This window comes from Seriola dumerili, unplaced genomic scaffold, assembly GCF_002260705.1.
Source record: "Seriola dumerili isolate Sdu_G_001 unplaced genomic scaffold, Sdu_1.0 BDQW01000073.1, whole genome shotgun sequence".
In the NCBI taxonomy this organism is placed as follows: Eukaryota; Metazoa; Chordata; class Actinopteri; order Carangiformes; family Carangidae; genus Seriola; species Seriola dumerili.
In genome coordinates, this window is record NW_019174328.1 from 5,338,337 (window position 1) to 5,355,531 (window position 17,195).

Genomic DNA, 17,195 nt, shown 5'->3' on the forward strand with positions numbered 1-17,195 from the left:
TTTTTTTTTTTTTTCTCTTTACCCAGAAGACGTGTGCTGTACTTGTGACTGAGTGAATAAGTGGCTGATATTGACTTTGGAATAAAAATGTCAATGAAGACTGAAAGACATTGCTTTGCATACTTGTGACAAAGAAAAAAGACACTATGAGAGCATGAGGGTGGTTATTGAACCTGGCACTCATGTCACCAGAGAATTGAGATGTTAGTGCACGCTGTTAACAGACCTCCTAATCAATGAGGGACAAACACCACAAATTCTCAGCAGGGACTTTGCTCTGCTTCAGAAAAGGACCGAGCAAGGACATCCTGTGGTCTCTATCTGAACAGAAACAAAAGATGTCACTGACAATTTAGAGCACATTGATGATTAAAAAGCAAAACTACTGCTATGTCATTCAAGGGAAAGTCTTCTAAATCTTTTCAAATTTTCTCCCAGCTTGAGAGTACAATTAAAACTCTATAGTAGCAGCGAATTTGACTTGGTTTTTTTTTAAACTAATCTCAAATTTGCTTGAGTTCTTTAATAGCATGTAATTATGTAAGTGTCCTTATATTTGAATTGCTGTAATTGTACAATTGAGAATTTAGTGTAATTTGGAGCGGTCCTCGTAGCATCAAGGGGCTAAAGTGTTGTTCCTTGAACACCTGCTGCCCTTGGGAGAAATAGGAAGCCTTCTCAAGAAAAAGTCTCCTAATAGAACCAATTAACCAGTCTGACAAGTTCCCACAGTAATCACCACTGAAAGTAGATTGGGTAGCACTTAAGGCCAATCAAAGAGACAGGCAATCAGAAATTAAAAGACCATTATGTTTTAGCCTTTACTTGGACTCATGGCCATGGCAGAGTGGATAGGAGAGAGATTTAAAGTCTGCCAGTGAGGTACAGTTTTATGAGAAATGTTATAAAGAATGTTTTAGTCAGGTTTTCAAAGTGCTTTTTAATCTCTGTGAAAAGTCACAGAATAATTGTTGATTTGAAATTTCTGTATTATACGAACTGCTGGCATATGAGCGTATTAGAGACACTCTAATATCACAAATAAGAAAGAGCTGAATGAGGACACAACTTTTTTTTTTTTTATTTTTTTTTTTATACAATACATGAACAAAGCATAAAACAAGAAACAATAGGACAGCTCTAACTCAAGGAGATATAGATAATCAGGCAAACAATTGTCCTGATTTGGAGGCAAGTGGAAGTAATATCTAATCAAAGATTTCTGGTCTGACTCACCAGATGCTGTAAAAAGGGTTCCTTCCATCTATGTCTATTGCGTTCTGTTTACTCACACCCTCCCCTCTGATCTTCCTTTGTTGCCACATTTCAAAATTCACTATATATGGGTTTAAAGATATTTAGGAACTACGGGAATGACTTATTCTTGAATATGTTACACCAACATTCAATTCATATTTTATATAATGTATAAAATAACACAATAACATTTCCCTCAAGGATACAAATGTTGCATCATGAATCATGATATGTCTGTCAGGAAGCAGGAGCAGAGACTTATACCCTTATTACAGCAAAATTAGCACATATAAGCAGATTTACCTTTCTGTTCATACTGAGAGGACACAGACACAAGGGAGCAATGTCATCACATAGAGCACACACAGATGTAGGGGACTGGTAAAGCAGATCTGTCATGTCTCATCCCCAGGTTGGTGCTACTGTAAGTGTTGGAGCCTCGGTGTTAGACACTTTGCTCTGTGATTGTGTTTTTAAAAGTTATGGAGTGCAGCCCTCCAGCCGAAGGTGTAGCCGCGGTGTTTCTGGTTTAACAGCGCCATGACGGGCAGGTGACAGGTCTGTTTCATGGATGCATTAAAAGACCTCAATACATGTCCTCATTATTTGAGTGCCATGAAAAAACATTTACAGCGTATCTGCTGACATACTAGAATTGTAATTTGTATTGATTTTTATGAAATGCAGTGCAAATAAAGCAGGAGTGGTCACACAGAGAAACAACCGCTGAGGAGAGACCAGTATGGAAGAAAGAAAGATTCTCCTTAAAGACATTCTCATGATATAAAGCACCAAAAGAAAACTGGCAAATTCATGGTGTCTGCTTCTTTTGACTAGCATGCAGTCCCAGCAGAGTATCACAGTTGCTGTGATCAAGGTCAGCTCTCATCCTCCAGACCTGATTTTCCTTGTCGGTATTCCAAGCACCTCAGAAGACGCTGGCAACAGTTTTTACTTGGCAGATACCTCCCCGACTCGATAGGGCACATGGAAAAGACGCTCTCTGAATAGTCGATTCTCCCAACCTGTGGTCAGCATTCTACATGCGTCCCCTGGAGCTAAATGCTCTTCCTCCGCTCTCCTTTTAAGCCCTCTGACAGGAAGGATGCGATATTGCACCTGGCCTCTTTCAGGGCTCCCTCCCCCCTTCGCCTCTGCCTCCTTGTGGAACTGTTCCACCGCTCCACCGCTCCACACTAATTGTTCATTCCTTCTCTCCCTCTTATTCCACTCTGACACCTCCTCCCTGCAGAGCTCCTATGCTCATGCCATGAGAAAAGAGGACAACTCGTTATTCAAACTGTTAAACAGATGAGTTCATAAGCAAGAACAGCTATGCACCCTGGGATACAGAAACACTGACATCCTCTATAAATCCTTTTTGTTCTGGACAGTTTGAGTGCTGCAGAACTTTCTGATGGTAGAACAGATAAACGTAACATCCTCCTGCTCAGCCTCAATAAGTCTGTGGTGTTTAATGAAGGACAATCAGCACGAACAACCTGGCAAAAGATTTCAATCAAACTTCATCTTCCTGTCTAATGACTCCCTCTGGGACTTCCAGGTCTTGGCCTGATGCTCCTCAGAGTCCAACTGCAAGACTTGCTTTTCCAATAATCATCCTGCGCCCAAATATGAAGTGGCAATCTGTACTAATTAAAGGACACAAAATCAGAAAAATACACAAGCATAATAATGTACACAAAATGTGCTTAATTTGGTTGTACGCTACGTGCTTCAGGGACGATTTAAAAGTTGTCCATTCAGCTGCAGACTTTGATCATTTCAGTTTCTGATCAAATGGTGCAGGTCATGCTTTTATTTACACTTTGATTATAGTACAGTGGGCTGTTACTTTAATGACAGTGCACTGTAAGTAATGTATTGTGTGCATTGTAGTGTATGGATATTAAATATCTCATTTCAGGATTAAAATGAATTATTATTGATTATCAAAAGAAGATTGGGATTTATTGTGACATATTACTAGAGTAACATGTTTGAATTATTACATAGTGTTTGTGGCTCTTGTGTTAAATGTACCTGTTCCCTCAGTAATCTCTCAGTGTTTCCATGTGACAGAATATTTAAATACCCACATTATTTTTCAAACTACACATTTTAATTGTTGACATGAAACAATCAGTCTTGGAAATATTCACATTAACCATCAGAACTGTCTTATTAAACCTTTATTGCAACACAACATCATCACCTTAGTTAGTTGAATGGATGTAACAGTACCAACGTGTAATACATGATCCAATAAAGATATTATGTCCAAGCAATATTCCGTTTACCATACTTTTCGGTCAGTGCTTGACTAAACAACATGTATGTTGTACACCGCTTTTTCCTCTGTGGCCATTAATAATGAACTAAATAATTTGAGTTATCCTCAAATGTTACACAGACAATGTTTTCCATTATGTATGCTGGTGCCACAAGCACTGCATAAGCACAAGCATTGTTCATCTCTTGTACTACTACAGCTTCCTTGCACAATAAGCATCAACCTTTGTAATGATAAATGTAATTTTCAAATGATCTTTTATGTGCGGGTCTACTGCTTGCATACAGCAGAAGGACAGTTAATTCAGGGTTTAATTCACAATATATGCTGTACCTGATTCCTTCCTTTGCTTGTACTCCTTTTCTCATCTCGTTAGTCAAAATGGATTAAATCTCTCTCTACAATCAGTTCCTCCATTACTTGAAAATGAATTAATTACGCATCAAGTAAAACTTCAGTTGCAATCTTCTGATTATTTTCTTTTCCTTTCTGTTAATTGTCACTGATCCTCCCGTCACATATGAGAATGATTAGGGATCTATTATAACATGGCCTGTCAGAGCTCAGACTGTACATGTGTGCAGTGGATCAGTGGTGATTCTCCAGCATGGAGCCTGGCCTTGTCGTGTGGCGAGGGGGTGTGCAGGAAAGGAGCGGGCAGATTAAAGCAGCTTTGTCTCTGCGTAAGTGGATTATCAGCAGGTAGAGTGCTCCCTGTGTTTCTGCAGCGATTGTGTTAGTGCACTTCCTGCCTGGCCACAGAGAGGACCATCTGCCATTTAGCTCTGATGGATGGTCCCAAGCAGACGTCAGTCTCCTCTATGCAGAACACCTGCTGAATCCCGATCAGACTGTTGGCTCACATTAGTAAAGCCCATCACTTTGACATGATAGCATCCGCGTCTTGCCACTGAGGTTCAAACACCCATGCACATACACACATGCTCGAAAACACTCAAAAGTGTGAAACAAGGTAAACAGATTTGGGTGCTTAACCAATATGGCATTGTTCCAATGCATACTGCACCAAGTAGACATATAAACAAGCCTCATTATGGGTTGCATGTCCATAGCTCATTATATTGGTGAACAGACTGTAATATTTTGACTGGCATCAAATAGACATAGCTGTGCCAATTCCTAACAGGATTGTGTGACTTGAAGCATAAGCTCACCCAGTGACAAAGTACAGTATGTCTTCTTCTTGCACATAAGAGAGAAGAGAGGGAAACAGGGGGGTAGACAAGAAAAGAAAACCACAAGGAGGAAGCGGAAAATGAATACAACATGTGGTATATTGAGAGAAACCTCACTATAAAAAGCAAATATCCCATTGTACAAAGGATATCAAAGTCATACTGTAACTCTGTGGATCAGACCATGTGGATCATCCAGACATTAGACAGTAGAAACTTTAGAAGAGGAACAGATAACGTCCTTTCATGTGACAAGTTGGGAGACGTTAAATGAAAAGAGAAAATGTATCCATACATAATAATAGCAGAGAGAAAATCTTTGTGCAAAGAGAGCTGAGTCCTTTGATGACAAAAAGATATGTCCTGTTGTCAAGTGACCAACAACAACTGCCAGGTGTGCAAAATAGAAACAGAATTGGGATGGAAATTTCATGCAGTAAAACTAGTAAACTTTGGTCCATTTGAATATTGAAAGGCAGTGTGTGACAGTAGATACCACATGACGGCTTATTATTTAAACATCCAAAATATACATATAAACACACACTGACACATTTTGCTTTCGTAGAAAATATAAATATGGAATATAAATTCCACCAGTAGCCGTGCAGATTTTTGTTATGATACTTCATATACATGAGACTTGTCTTTCTGTGTGCACAGTGTCGGAGGTCCTGTCGTACAGCTACATGTGTGTTAGTAGATAACAGTGAAAGCTCTCAGGCTTCATCTGAATCAGTGTTGCCATCACACACACTGGTGTATCTTTTAATATTACCTATTCTACCATTGTCACATTGATTGCCATCTCCCAGTTTACCTTATATATATATGTATATAATGCATTTCCAGCTCAGCTTGCTCTTTAAGTGTATTTATTTATTTATTTTCAATTATCCACAGTAGGTAAAATCCTTTTTCCCCATTAAGACGTTTATACACTTAACACCAATTATGTGTGTGGACAGTTAGTGTCAGTCACAGAACAAAAAGCTATTTTGTTGCAGGGTGAGGGCTATTCACCATCTCAGTGTGACAGGCATGCTCTCAACCAGATCAGAAGCCCTGATAGCCACCAATAGAGAGCCAGAAGAAAGACCCTGTCTCCTCCTGACAACCATCTCCTACCACTCATCACTTCTATCTCATCAAGCCTGTCAAGAAATAAAGTGGAGTATAGCTAACGCAAGGAAAACAGAAGCCGTGTCCTTTGTGGTGCACATGACATTGGCTGACAGTCTTGTTTTGTCTTGATAATGTCATTCATGTGCATTTTGAGATTAATTACAGTTTGATGCACAGCTCTGGTTTGATAATATATTGCTGTTGCCTTTCACATTATGAAAAATGAAATTCCATCGGTTTGATGTGATACACATTACAAATTACAAATTACAAAAACTGTCCATAATAGGTCAAATAGTAATAGTTTGCATTGAGAAAGCCATCAGATCAGAGGGTTATGGTACGCAAGCAGCTGTCAAAAGGTAATGGATTATTAGTGTCCTTCAGTGTTGGAGTCAAACCACAGGCACATACAAGTCAAGGTGATCCTTAAACTCATGTCTCATGACATGTCTGATAACTGAACACTTACCTTTATAGTGTTCAGTTGTCAGACATGTCTGAAGGTGTTGAACATGTTAGTCATCGGGGGGAGTATCTGCTGTACTCAATTACTCCAGTACAGATGAGCAGGGGTGAAAGTGCATGTTCCATGATCTTTCACTGCTTTTTGCAGCTCTTCAAACCTGGTCAACCACGTTGTTGACCTCTTTAGCTCTTTAGCTTTCTCCTTCTCTCCATTTACAAATCCAGTTTATTCAGCCACTCTGTGGGAAAGGTGTTTTGTACAGTCCTTCAGAAAAACAAAAAAGTCCTTAGTCTGTGAGGACAGGAATATCTAGACATTGATTTTAGCTTTCTGAGCATCAGCTAGTGACTTGCCGTCATCCAGCGTGTGTGATATGAATGAAACTGTTCTGATGGGAGTGTGAGCAGTAAACAGTACCATCAATCAAACAAAATAAGACAGGCAATGCAACAGCTTATGGCATAATACGGCATGCAGATGAGAGGGCACTTCAGCATAATCAAAAACTCACTTGCTTGTCTGCCCATGAATACGCTACTGTATGCCAGTGTTTGTACATGTTCCTAATTGCCAATCCCTTCCAATCAATTTATTCTAATCATACTTATCTGGTACAGCCAAGCAAGAGTGACCAAATATTAAATAAATATAAGTAAATATAATATAAATAGGTATAACATTTATTTGCAGTAGTAAAAATCGATGTTGGTGTAGGCCAGATTTATTACTATACTCTTCAGTGTCTTTATCTGTTGTATGCTGTATAGACCTCCAGATAAAGTAATCAGTCCTGCAGGGGAGGACACCTATCTCACCTGTCTCATAGAGATATCTGTGTGCATCTTTGAGTGTTGAGTGTTCCACCATGCCTGCCTCTCAGTAATAACCCTAAATCTTCACTGTAGCCCTCCATCCACTGCTCACTGCCTCAGGCCACTTATATTCTATCAAAACAACCAGCATGGCCATCTCGGTGTTCCACCACCTGCAGTGCCTTCTACCGCCCTTCCCATGAGCGTCGGGCTGTTAATGTAACTAAAACACACACCCACTCACCTAACTGCCAACAGGTGGAATGGTTTTCCCTGCAGCACTGAACACACTGTTGAGGGGCAAACAGAAAAAAAATATTGTTTCACTTTGGTGCCCCAGGATTCTGATTTCTAATTATCACAGAGAATCAGTGCAACTTTTAAAGTCAGTTTTTAATCTTTGAATGCTTGCTTAACCCCGGGAGTTCTTACTGAATGGTAACAGTCACACCCAGCTGGCATCCGAAACCAAAGTGATCCGGCTGTCTATAAAATAATGCACCCCCCCTGCATCTGCCTTTCCTCTCCCACCCCTTCCATTCCTATTTGACCCAGTGATGCTTTCATCTTCCTCCTCCGAGTACAAAGTGAATGCTGTGCTGCTGCTGGGACCCAGCCAGCTAAGGAAGGAGTCTACCACTCAGACACTGACTACAAACTATAAAATCACCCCCACCCAGCCTCGACTCTCTCTCACTCTCTGTTCTTTCTTTCATTCTCTCTCTCTCTCTCTCTCTCTCTCTCTCTCTCTCTCTCTCCCCCTCTCTCTCTCTCTCTCCCTCTCTCTCCAAGCTCATAAACAGGCCTCCCTCCATTTTGCAGAAAAGACATTTTGCTGTAAATGCTGTGCTGTTGGTTTTCTGGGCTGTAGGATTACTGGTTATATCCAGGACTTCAGATATACACTGGCAGACCAGTGTCCCACTGACCCTCCAAAGCCTGCAATTTAGCAGGGTTATTTATGGAGCGAGGAGAACACATCCTCCCTGCCTGCTCCTCTCTGCTTTCATGATGCTGGACAGCCGCAGAGGCCCTTCACACTTGTGCCTCAGCCCTCCCCTACTTGGTGAGCATGGCACTTTCTCTGGGAGTCACAATCCTATTACCCCTCTACAGCCTCGTGGTGGGGCGATAAGAGCAGCTCGGCACCCTGCAAGAGGTGTATTGCTGAGCCTCCTTTAGCTGCGGTAGGTGGTTTAATCATGGGAAGAATGGTCTACAGAGCTTTTGCTCTCATCATTTTAGTGAGAAGTAGCTTTTGCAAAGAGGAGTGTATGTTGATTAAAGATGGAATTGCCTGGAGAAAAATTAACCAGAATATGGCTGTCAAATCATTTATAGCATAAGAAACATTGAAATTAACATTAAGATAAAAATAGGCAGGAAATAAAGGACATCTGTGGAGAAAACAGAACTGCATTTTAAATTGTAGAAAAAAGAACAATGCAATATCATACTGAAGAATGAGAGTTAAATTGAAGCCTATTTCACATCCCTACCCCTGGGGGTTGAAAAATGAAGCCAACATGGAGGTGCCAAAACCTGCAGTTCCTTGAATGACCACTTGAGGCTAGACTCCCATGTAAAAAATGTTCAACTTTATAGTGGAAATAAACTTGTTTACAGCTTGGTACAAAAAACGGTTTTAGTCTATATAAGTAATTCCTCCCTTCATGGCAACAGTACATGAATTTTTATGTAACTCACCTATTTAAATTTTATTGAGGCTAAAAGTTATGCATAATTGAGGGCATGGTAGTTTTGAGTGACGAGTGACTGCCGTTGCAGTTTGCTAGCCACTCGGTGTCTAGCCACTAGCTGTCTGCTAAGTGCTATGTCAGCTAATTCGAGCCACTGAGTGTGACAGCTTGGCTGTGTTTGTGGTGTTGGTGCCTTTTGGAGAGTCTTCATTCAAATATTCGACAAATGATATGGCTTGTTGTGTTGATAATTGAATAGGAAGTCTGTGCTCCTGTTTGTTAAGGTGAGTGAAATTCTAGTGTTATTTATATGTTAGCATGAATCAGCAGGTATCGGTGTCTGCACTCGCCATACTATACGTGGCTTCTTAGCTTAGCTTGTTAACTTGCTAATTAGCAAGAAAATTAAATAGTGACGGTGGAGCAGCTCAGTCTGAGCTTCAGAACCGCTCTTCAGACACCTATGGGTGACATCATGGAGGCTACGTCCATCTTTATATACAATTTAAGCTCCTGACTCACTACATTGTAGCAACAGCTGGTACATGCTGCTTGTCTCAAGGCAAAAGAAAATTTACATCCTGAATTTAACATTCACTTAAATATGCATGAGTAGATTTTGCACACACTAATTCGAGCACACAAACATCAAAACACACTAACAGAAACACAATCATCTGACCCAAAATGTTATATTTATCCACATTGTACTTTATGTTTATGCAAATAGCAACCATTTTTGCGCTGTGCTTTGAAAAATACAGTCGACGACAGTATATCTCTCTATGTGCTTGCCTCTGCTGTGTGCTACCAGGGGCTCTGACACTGTTAGATATATTAAAAGCAGACAGCCTATCTCATCCTCCTCTCACCACCTGAAAGGAAATGAATGTCACCTCATTGAAATTGGCTCTCTTTCATTGCACAGGAGTAATATTATTTCAGATGTCTATTTGCTATTTGGGGCTACCTTTTCTTCCCCCATTTTGAAAATGCACTGAACAGCACTGGCCTTTGATTACCCTTAGGTCTCTTAATGCAAAAATGTATTTGATGTTTCAGACCATATTCAGTGCATGCTGCATGTTTAGTATACACATTTAATTTGCGACTGTGTCCAAGTTTCATGTAAGGAAGCTTGTGTGTCAGCTGACAGGGTGTTTCATCGTAACATGTGTAAGAGTGAGTGTGCTGACAGTGCTCTTAACCCTCTCATCAAAGCCCCAGCTTTCCTCTGAACCCCCTCCTCACTCGGGCCTTTATGTGAGCATCAAACCCAGTTCAGCCCTGTACAGTACGCCTAATTATGCTGAGGCCAGCACGAGAAGTATAAGGAGCCTCCATGTATGACTCCAACCCTGTCAGAGCAAAGAAAGAGGGAATCGGAGAAAAAGGCTGGATAATTAGGAATCTGGTCCATTTCCTTTTCCACTTTTCACTCTTCTCCTTCTCACTCTGCTTCATCTGCATGTTTCAGAAGGTTTCTCCAATTACTGAGGCAGTACCCCCAACTGCTTCTACATCCGCCACCAGCAGGCGAAGTAGGAGGGTGTGTGAGGGGATGAGAAAATTGAAGCATTCTGAGAACAGTGTGAGTTTGAATTAATGGTTTAAATTAGCAGTTCTACAGGGGAGCGTAAAATTGAAGGTGAGGGATATCTGCATTGTAGCTCCTGTTATATATACATTACAGTGAGAGTAGAGAGCTTGCTTTTATCTACCCTTGTTCTTACTGCCAGCCTGATGCACACGGACAAACATATGTTGCAGCAGATATTTCCCTGAGGGGACCTCTCACATGCACTGTGCTCCTTTAAAAATGGCAGTGTGACATCAGCTAAAGCAGGATACAGAGTGAATCAGTATCCTTGAGGGAAAATATAGATGTCATACATTCACGTTGGATTTACACTTCTCTGTATGAGTCATTGACTACCTCATGGATTATCAGTCATCAGTGAGGACAGTGGCCTTTAAATGGCAAAGCGGCAGGATCAATCTTATTGAAATATTGACTGATTAGAGACATTTCAGTTTGTAACATCTGCAGCAATATACTCACACTGTAAAATACTACCACATACGCACACAGACATACACACATGCAGTAAAAGCACCCTCACACCCTATCTCATTTCTCAGTTTTGCAGAATCAGCTGTAGCAGAGGTGACAATATGATGGTGCTGAGGGGACGATGGTGCAGGTGAAAATGACTGAAACCTGGCAGGGAGAGTGGACGAGTGATTTGGATTTACTGTCACCTTTTCACTCCGATTGGAGTGGAGGTTAATGTTGTTCTGGGGGGGCGGGGAACATCATGAATACTAGCTGTACCAGTTAGCAGTACTGTCACTTCTGGATGAGGTAAGCAGTTCACAATGATTGACCACTGAAGCTGTGTTTTTGAGCAGAATTAGAGAGCATGAATAGTAGTGATTCTAAAACCGAGGCTTTTAAGAACAAAAACATTGATTGCTTTTATAACATATCTTCCATCAGGCCTAATTTTTTCACTATTTCCTGGCTTGCACAGCTGGCAAGGAAATGCCCGATGACTGCATGGCTGCTATGTGAAACCCTTTTACTGTGTTCGAACAGTTTGAAAAGTCAATTATTGCACTCTGTTAGTCCCAACTGCTTAAAATATCAGCTTTGAAGGAAAAGGGCTATTTGATGGAAAAGCGAGGCTTAATGGTAATAATGTACCCAGAACAAGAATTATAGACCCCTGCATTTGTGACAGTAACTACAAGCATTATCTTACCTTTTCACCTGGAAAGGTATTGAATGAAGGACTTTTTTTCCCCCACATTCGCTTCAGCTACTTTTAAGCCAGATCTGGAGTCATTGTTTTCCTTTTCAGTCGCCATTACTTTCCCCCTAAAATAGCAGACGGCAGCAAAATCCTCTGTAGCTAATCTCCTTCCTAGTTGGTCAGTATCAGCCCCCTTCCTCGCTCCGCCGCTCACTTTCAGCAGAGATTAGGATGTATGAATTCATTGGGCTGGCTGTGGCTATAGTTGTATAAAATGAACACATGTGAGCCTTCTATCAGGCCATGTGTGCTACACGTCCACGGACACGCTATCACTTTATATTTCTGTTGACCTCATAATTCTCAGTTGTCCATGATTTATCATTGAGAATTGCTACAGAATTGCTACAAAATTCCCTCCACCGCTCTGCATTCATACACAGTAACCAATGACAGGCATGTCATAGCTTCTTATGAATAAAAATGGATAACATTATGGGGGTTTCATTTCAACCATGTAATATTGCTGTCATTTCTACTTTCTGGGAGCCCATTGTATGCCAAACCAGAGAAATATCCCCCAGATCCCATGAGAGAATTCTCATTCTCACATGGCCGTAAGTCCTGCAACATTCTCAGAATATGAAATCTGCCAGCAGGAACGGATGAAAACAAAATTGCCACTGGGTATAATAGGCATCCCTATTAAAAACATACTGCGGTCATGGGAGGAGTAAGTGTGGTTACAAGGTCACAGCGAGGGCCAACCTAATTCACTCGGGCCAGTAATGTTGCCTAGAAAATGATCTAGAGTACTTACCTAGCAGTATTGTGAGAGGAAGCCTCGCTCTAATACATTAGTATCATGGCATTCCTAATTACTAAACAACCTCTGTGAAACCAGTATGCCAGAGATTTGAGCCTTTCAGCCAAGCAGATTGACAGAGAGGCGCCAGCATATGCAGAAAAAACAAACAGGGGAAGACAGAGAGAGGGTTAGTTTTAGACAATACAACACACAACAGATTAACAACGCACCATATTAACCTTCAGGTGCATCTAATTGTTGGGAAATTGAATGCAGCTCTCAGTGAGGGGGGGATCAATATATCGAGCTGGCCTGGCTTACAACCTCTAATCCTGCAAATCTTCTTGAGGTCCTGAAGTGCTGTATTGAATATCTGAATGACTCGGATAGCACTGCTTAAGCATAATTTATGTAATGCATCTGCCTGTGTCCACATTCATTCTCACTAGTGCCCAGTGATTTTTCAAGATCAGGCGACCTTTCTCCCATCAAGATATATTTAGCTGCAGTGCCCACTGAAGCCTTGGCACAAAAACTTTGAGCCTGTGTTGCTTTATCTGCTGCTTGCCAAGACTATTGTTTCCTGGGCTTCTCTGATCTGTTCAGACCTTATCAGGGATTAGTTTGATCTAAATAGTAATGATACACAGCTGCAGATAGAGAAACATCTAAAGCTATTGATCACAGTTGGTTCAGCCACAGACAGATCCAATACGGCACAGAGAAAGTGAAATACCTCCTTTATCAAGAGCTGAGCGAAGCCGGCACATATGCTCTACCTCCCACAGCCCTAATGTTTATCATGAAAACAAACTGCCTCTTCTCTTTGTTTAGAAGCTGTGACACCGCATGTGCTGATTTCAGAGGGAATAACAAATCTACATCGTCTTGCTTGATACATTTTTCAAGTGCAAATCTGTCGTTTTGAAAATTTTATTTTAAAGTTTTTATATTATATATATTATAATTTTTTTTTTTTTTTTTAAATTTTATTTCTAATTTATAGTTATTCAGAAAAAAAAAACACATTTTGTGTCTGAGCTCCTTAATCCACCAGGTCTAGTCATTTGTGCAGGGTGAGGCTGCCCTGGAGCCTCCTGTCTGTCCCTTCAATCACCGGTTACTGTGCCACTTGTCATCTGCAGTCAGGCCTGTTATTGAGAGGCTTCCCTCAGGCCGCCTCTTTGTCTTTAGCGGCTCGATTAAATTAGAGTGACACCTGGCATGGATCCTCAGCTGTAATGGCCCTTCTTCTCATCCCATCCTTTTTATCAGTATAATAGACCTCTGATTAAATATTACAAACCTACATTTCCTCCTGTGTGCTTCACTGAACTGTGTGTGGGGTCGAAAGAAACAAGTCATTGGTTCATGAGACTTTAATGATATAGCAATTTAAAAGGATGTATTCAAATAGGAATGAATAACATCAGGAAATAGCAGAGTGCCTGCAATCCCCACATATTGTAGTCATTGGACAAATTACTTTTGAAATTACATAAGTACTCTAATCTGATTAAATGTATGGTTAGTGACTCGTGCACACTTGTCATGTTGAGATGGTGGTGGGAGGTGATATTTTTAACCTCTTTAAGGCAATGGCAGAGTTTGCTTCTATTCCTGGAAACTAGAGGACTGTGTTGGAAAGACAACCTTCTTGTGATGGTTTACAGTTACACGTTGCTGTATATAATGCTTTTTATGCACCTTTTGTTATGCAAAAGAGGCATGATGAAAAGAATTTCATCATTGAGAAATGGAATTCCAGCTGCTCCTCCTCCTCCCCACGGTCATGAGTGTTGCTGGAGGTGCAGCTCTGCACACTGGCGGAAAATCCCCTCCACTCCAATCTTGTTGAGCTCTGACGTACTTGGCCTTTTGATATTTTATGTGCCTCTTCGTTGCAATAGAGGGATGGGCAGGGAGATGCTGACGGGGGTGGTGGTTGTTCAGAACCGGCAACCCCCGTATTCAAACCAATTTATTTTCCTAGTAAACTGAGAATACTGTGGATGTGTAAGTGAGAGGAGAGACTACAGGATGTGCCTTCTCAATGAACCCACTGTTGGTACTTGATGATGAAAGATATTAATTATTCACATAGTGTCTTGCATATTGTACCAGTGCACATTTCCTGACCTTGCACATTTTGAGCATATTTAAATACTTTCTATTGTTCCACCTTTATTCATGAATACTAATTCTGCAAGAATTGCAAACAGTTGTGTTTTAGTAGTGGGCGCTTGCAAATGTTCTGTTCTTGCTCGGTTTGCTTTAGTGCTGCCTTGGGTGACAACATAATGATTGATAGCTAAAGAAAATATGTTGGAATAGGATGCATTACTGGTTGGTTGATATTACATCTCTCTCTTGGTACTTTGTTGCCTTAGGGTGGTCAAGATCTTCCACAATACAAGTTATCTGTCAGAGAATCCAAAAGATTCATCCTGTTTTATTCTCTCTCTATTGCTCTCAAGCTCTCATAGATTGTTAAACAGAAACAAATGAATCACATTGAAATTAAAAGCTAAATATGTCGGCATCAAATATGTCAAGCCCAGATTTTGTTCTAGTCAAAGTTGGAAATATGTCACAGCAAACATGATTCTATTATTATATTATTTTACCTTTCATCCCTCTACTACTATCTACTAGATATACATGACAGCATCACGGGTCCATTGGAAATGCCACTGAAATGACATCTGCCCACACATTGCCAATCATTTCATCGTGTAGGATTCTCCATCCTTTATAACCATATGAAAAAACATATGAAGCATATATTCCACCTCCCCAGACTGTATGACTGCCTGCCAGTATAAACGCACATTACTCACAGTCAAACAGACAGCAGCCTTTTTTTGGGGTCGAGCGCTTCAAATAAAGGTCTGATGCTGTTTTTATCTATCATTTACACATAATTTCATTATTTATATAGCACCTACAGTACAGGCAGCCGCATTTATCAGAGCTGTCACCTGGCTTTTCTCTGTACAAAGCATGTTTTAATACGTTGAGTTAGAGCTTGACTGCCTGCACAGGAATTCAAGTCAAACCCAGAAAACTTCCACAAAACACAACCCTTTTATTCATCTCATGTCCTGTGATTATTTCCAGCAGCTCAGAGCGAGAAAAGCTTTGGTATCTCAAAGGAAAGCGAAAATAAGGGGAAGGTAAGGCACAGTAAAGCTTAAATTGAGGCCATTATTGAGGGCAGTGAGGGAATAGTGTGTGGCTTTCCTCAAAAAAGCATAGGCAGAAAGAGTTTTAGTTAGGTCAGATAACAGCTGCTATAAATCTTTGAAATGATCTAAAGGTGCAGAACATTGAATTCCCACCCTCACCTGCCAATTACACGAGCTATCTGTCTTATACTTAATTGCGAAATCAGAAAAAGTGCAATCACTTGACGTTACTGCACATTTAAACCCTGACTGGTATTTCCCTTTTTCTGATTCAACATAAAGAAATAGCTTCTGACATTTTAGAACAACTTTGAAACTGGTTTTCTTTTTGACAGTTGAGGCAGCTGTGGCTAATTATGTGAGTTAATGGTAAGATGAGAAAAGATTCTTTGCTTCGCCAACATCGGATTCATCATCAGCTTGACAATTAGGCCTGGATCGTGCAGCTGTGGGGATGTTTATGCAGACAGATTGTAGAATCGTGGAGCTGCTGTGAATGCAGGTGTATTACTCTCCATCCCTCTTTGATTGAATGTGGATTCTCTGCTTCAAAGTTATAATGAACTGTGTGACACTAACTTTTAACAGTACGCTTTTGGACTGAATTGCCTAGGAAATGCTTTTTGAACGGTGCTAATTGTGTGGACTTTTAGACATAGTAACTGGTTTTCCCTGTGGTAAGCAGGACATAAACAAGGGCAGAGGAACGAGAGACAGCGCTCCACTTCTTAAATTAGGCCAGAAAAGCAGGCTCGTAGAGCTCAGTTGGATTTCAAAGAAGTCAGGCGCAGTATCACTGCTATAGGTGTTATTATACTTAATTCAGACAGAAATTGCTAGTGTTGGAAAATGTTTGGGCACTTAAAGGTTAAATAGAGAGAAAATGGGCATTCAGCAAATAAAATTCACTCTTGTAGATGTGTATTCATGGACAGGAAATACATTCTTGTAGCACTGTTAAATTGTGCTGACTCTCAGTCTAGTTGATATTTCTGATTTGTTTGACAAAAGAAATACCTTGTTGCCAGTATAATGTCTCTGTTGATTTCCCCGCTGCTATGTGATAAGATCCTAGAGCAGATAATGACTGAATATGAGAAATGGCACAGTTAAACCATTATTGTGGCAATAACCATATAGTACATTTCTATTCACATTTGTACAAATGCAAACCATGAATGCAATCATTTAAAATCTGCCACATCACATTTTCTTCGTGCTTGCAAACTAGGAAAGCAGATTTCCTGTGTTGGAGTTCTGAATGAATGGACATAAACCTAGACTGTGGTGCCTCTCTGTTCTTTCCCCATCTCTGTATCACTCTCTATCACACATTAAAACACATTAACCCCCCCCCCCCTTCTATAGCTCACAGAGAGAGAGAGAGAGTGGGAGTGAGAAGGAGCATGTGTACAAATGAATCAGTGCTGTTTGTTGTACTGTTTCAGGCTTGAGCTGTTTCAAGTAGTGAATTTGAGAGAGAGCAGATCATGTTTAGTAAGCTCTCTCTCATTATATCAGACCCTGGGGAGAGAAGGGACCTCTCACTCCATACTATCAAAGCCATGGAGCTGCCTTAGAGGACATGCTT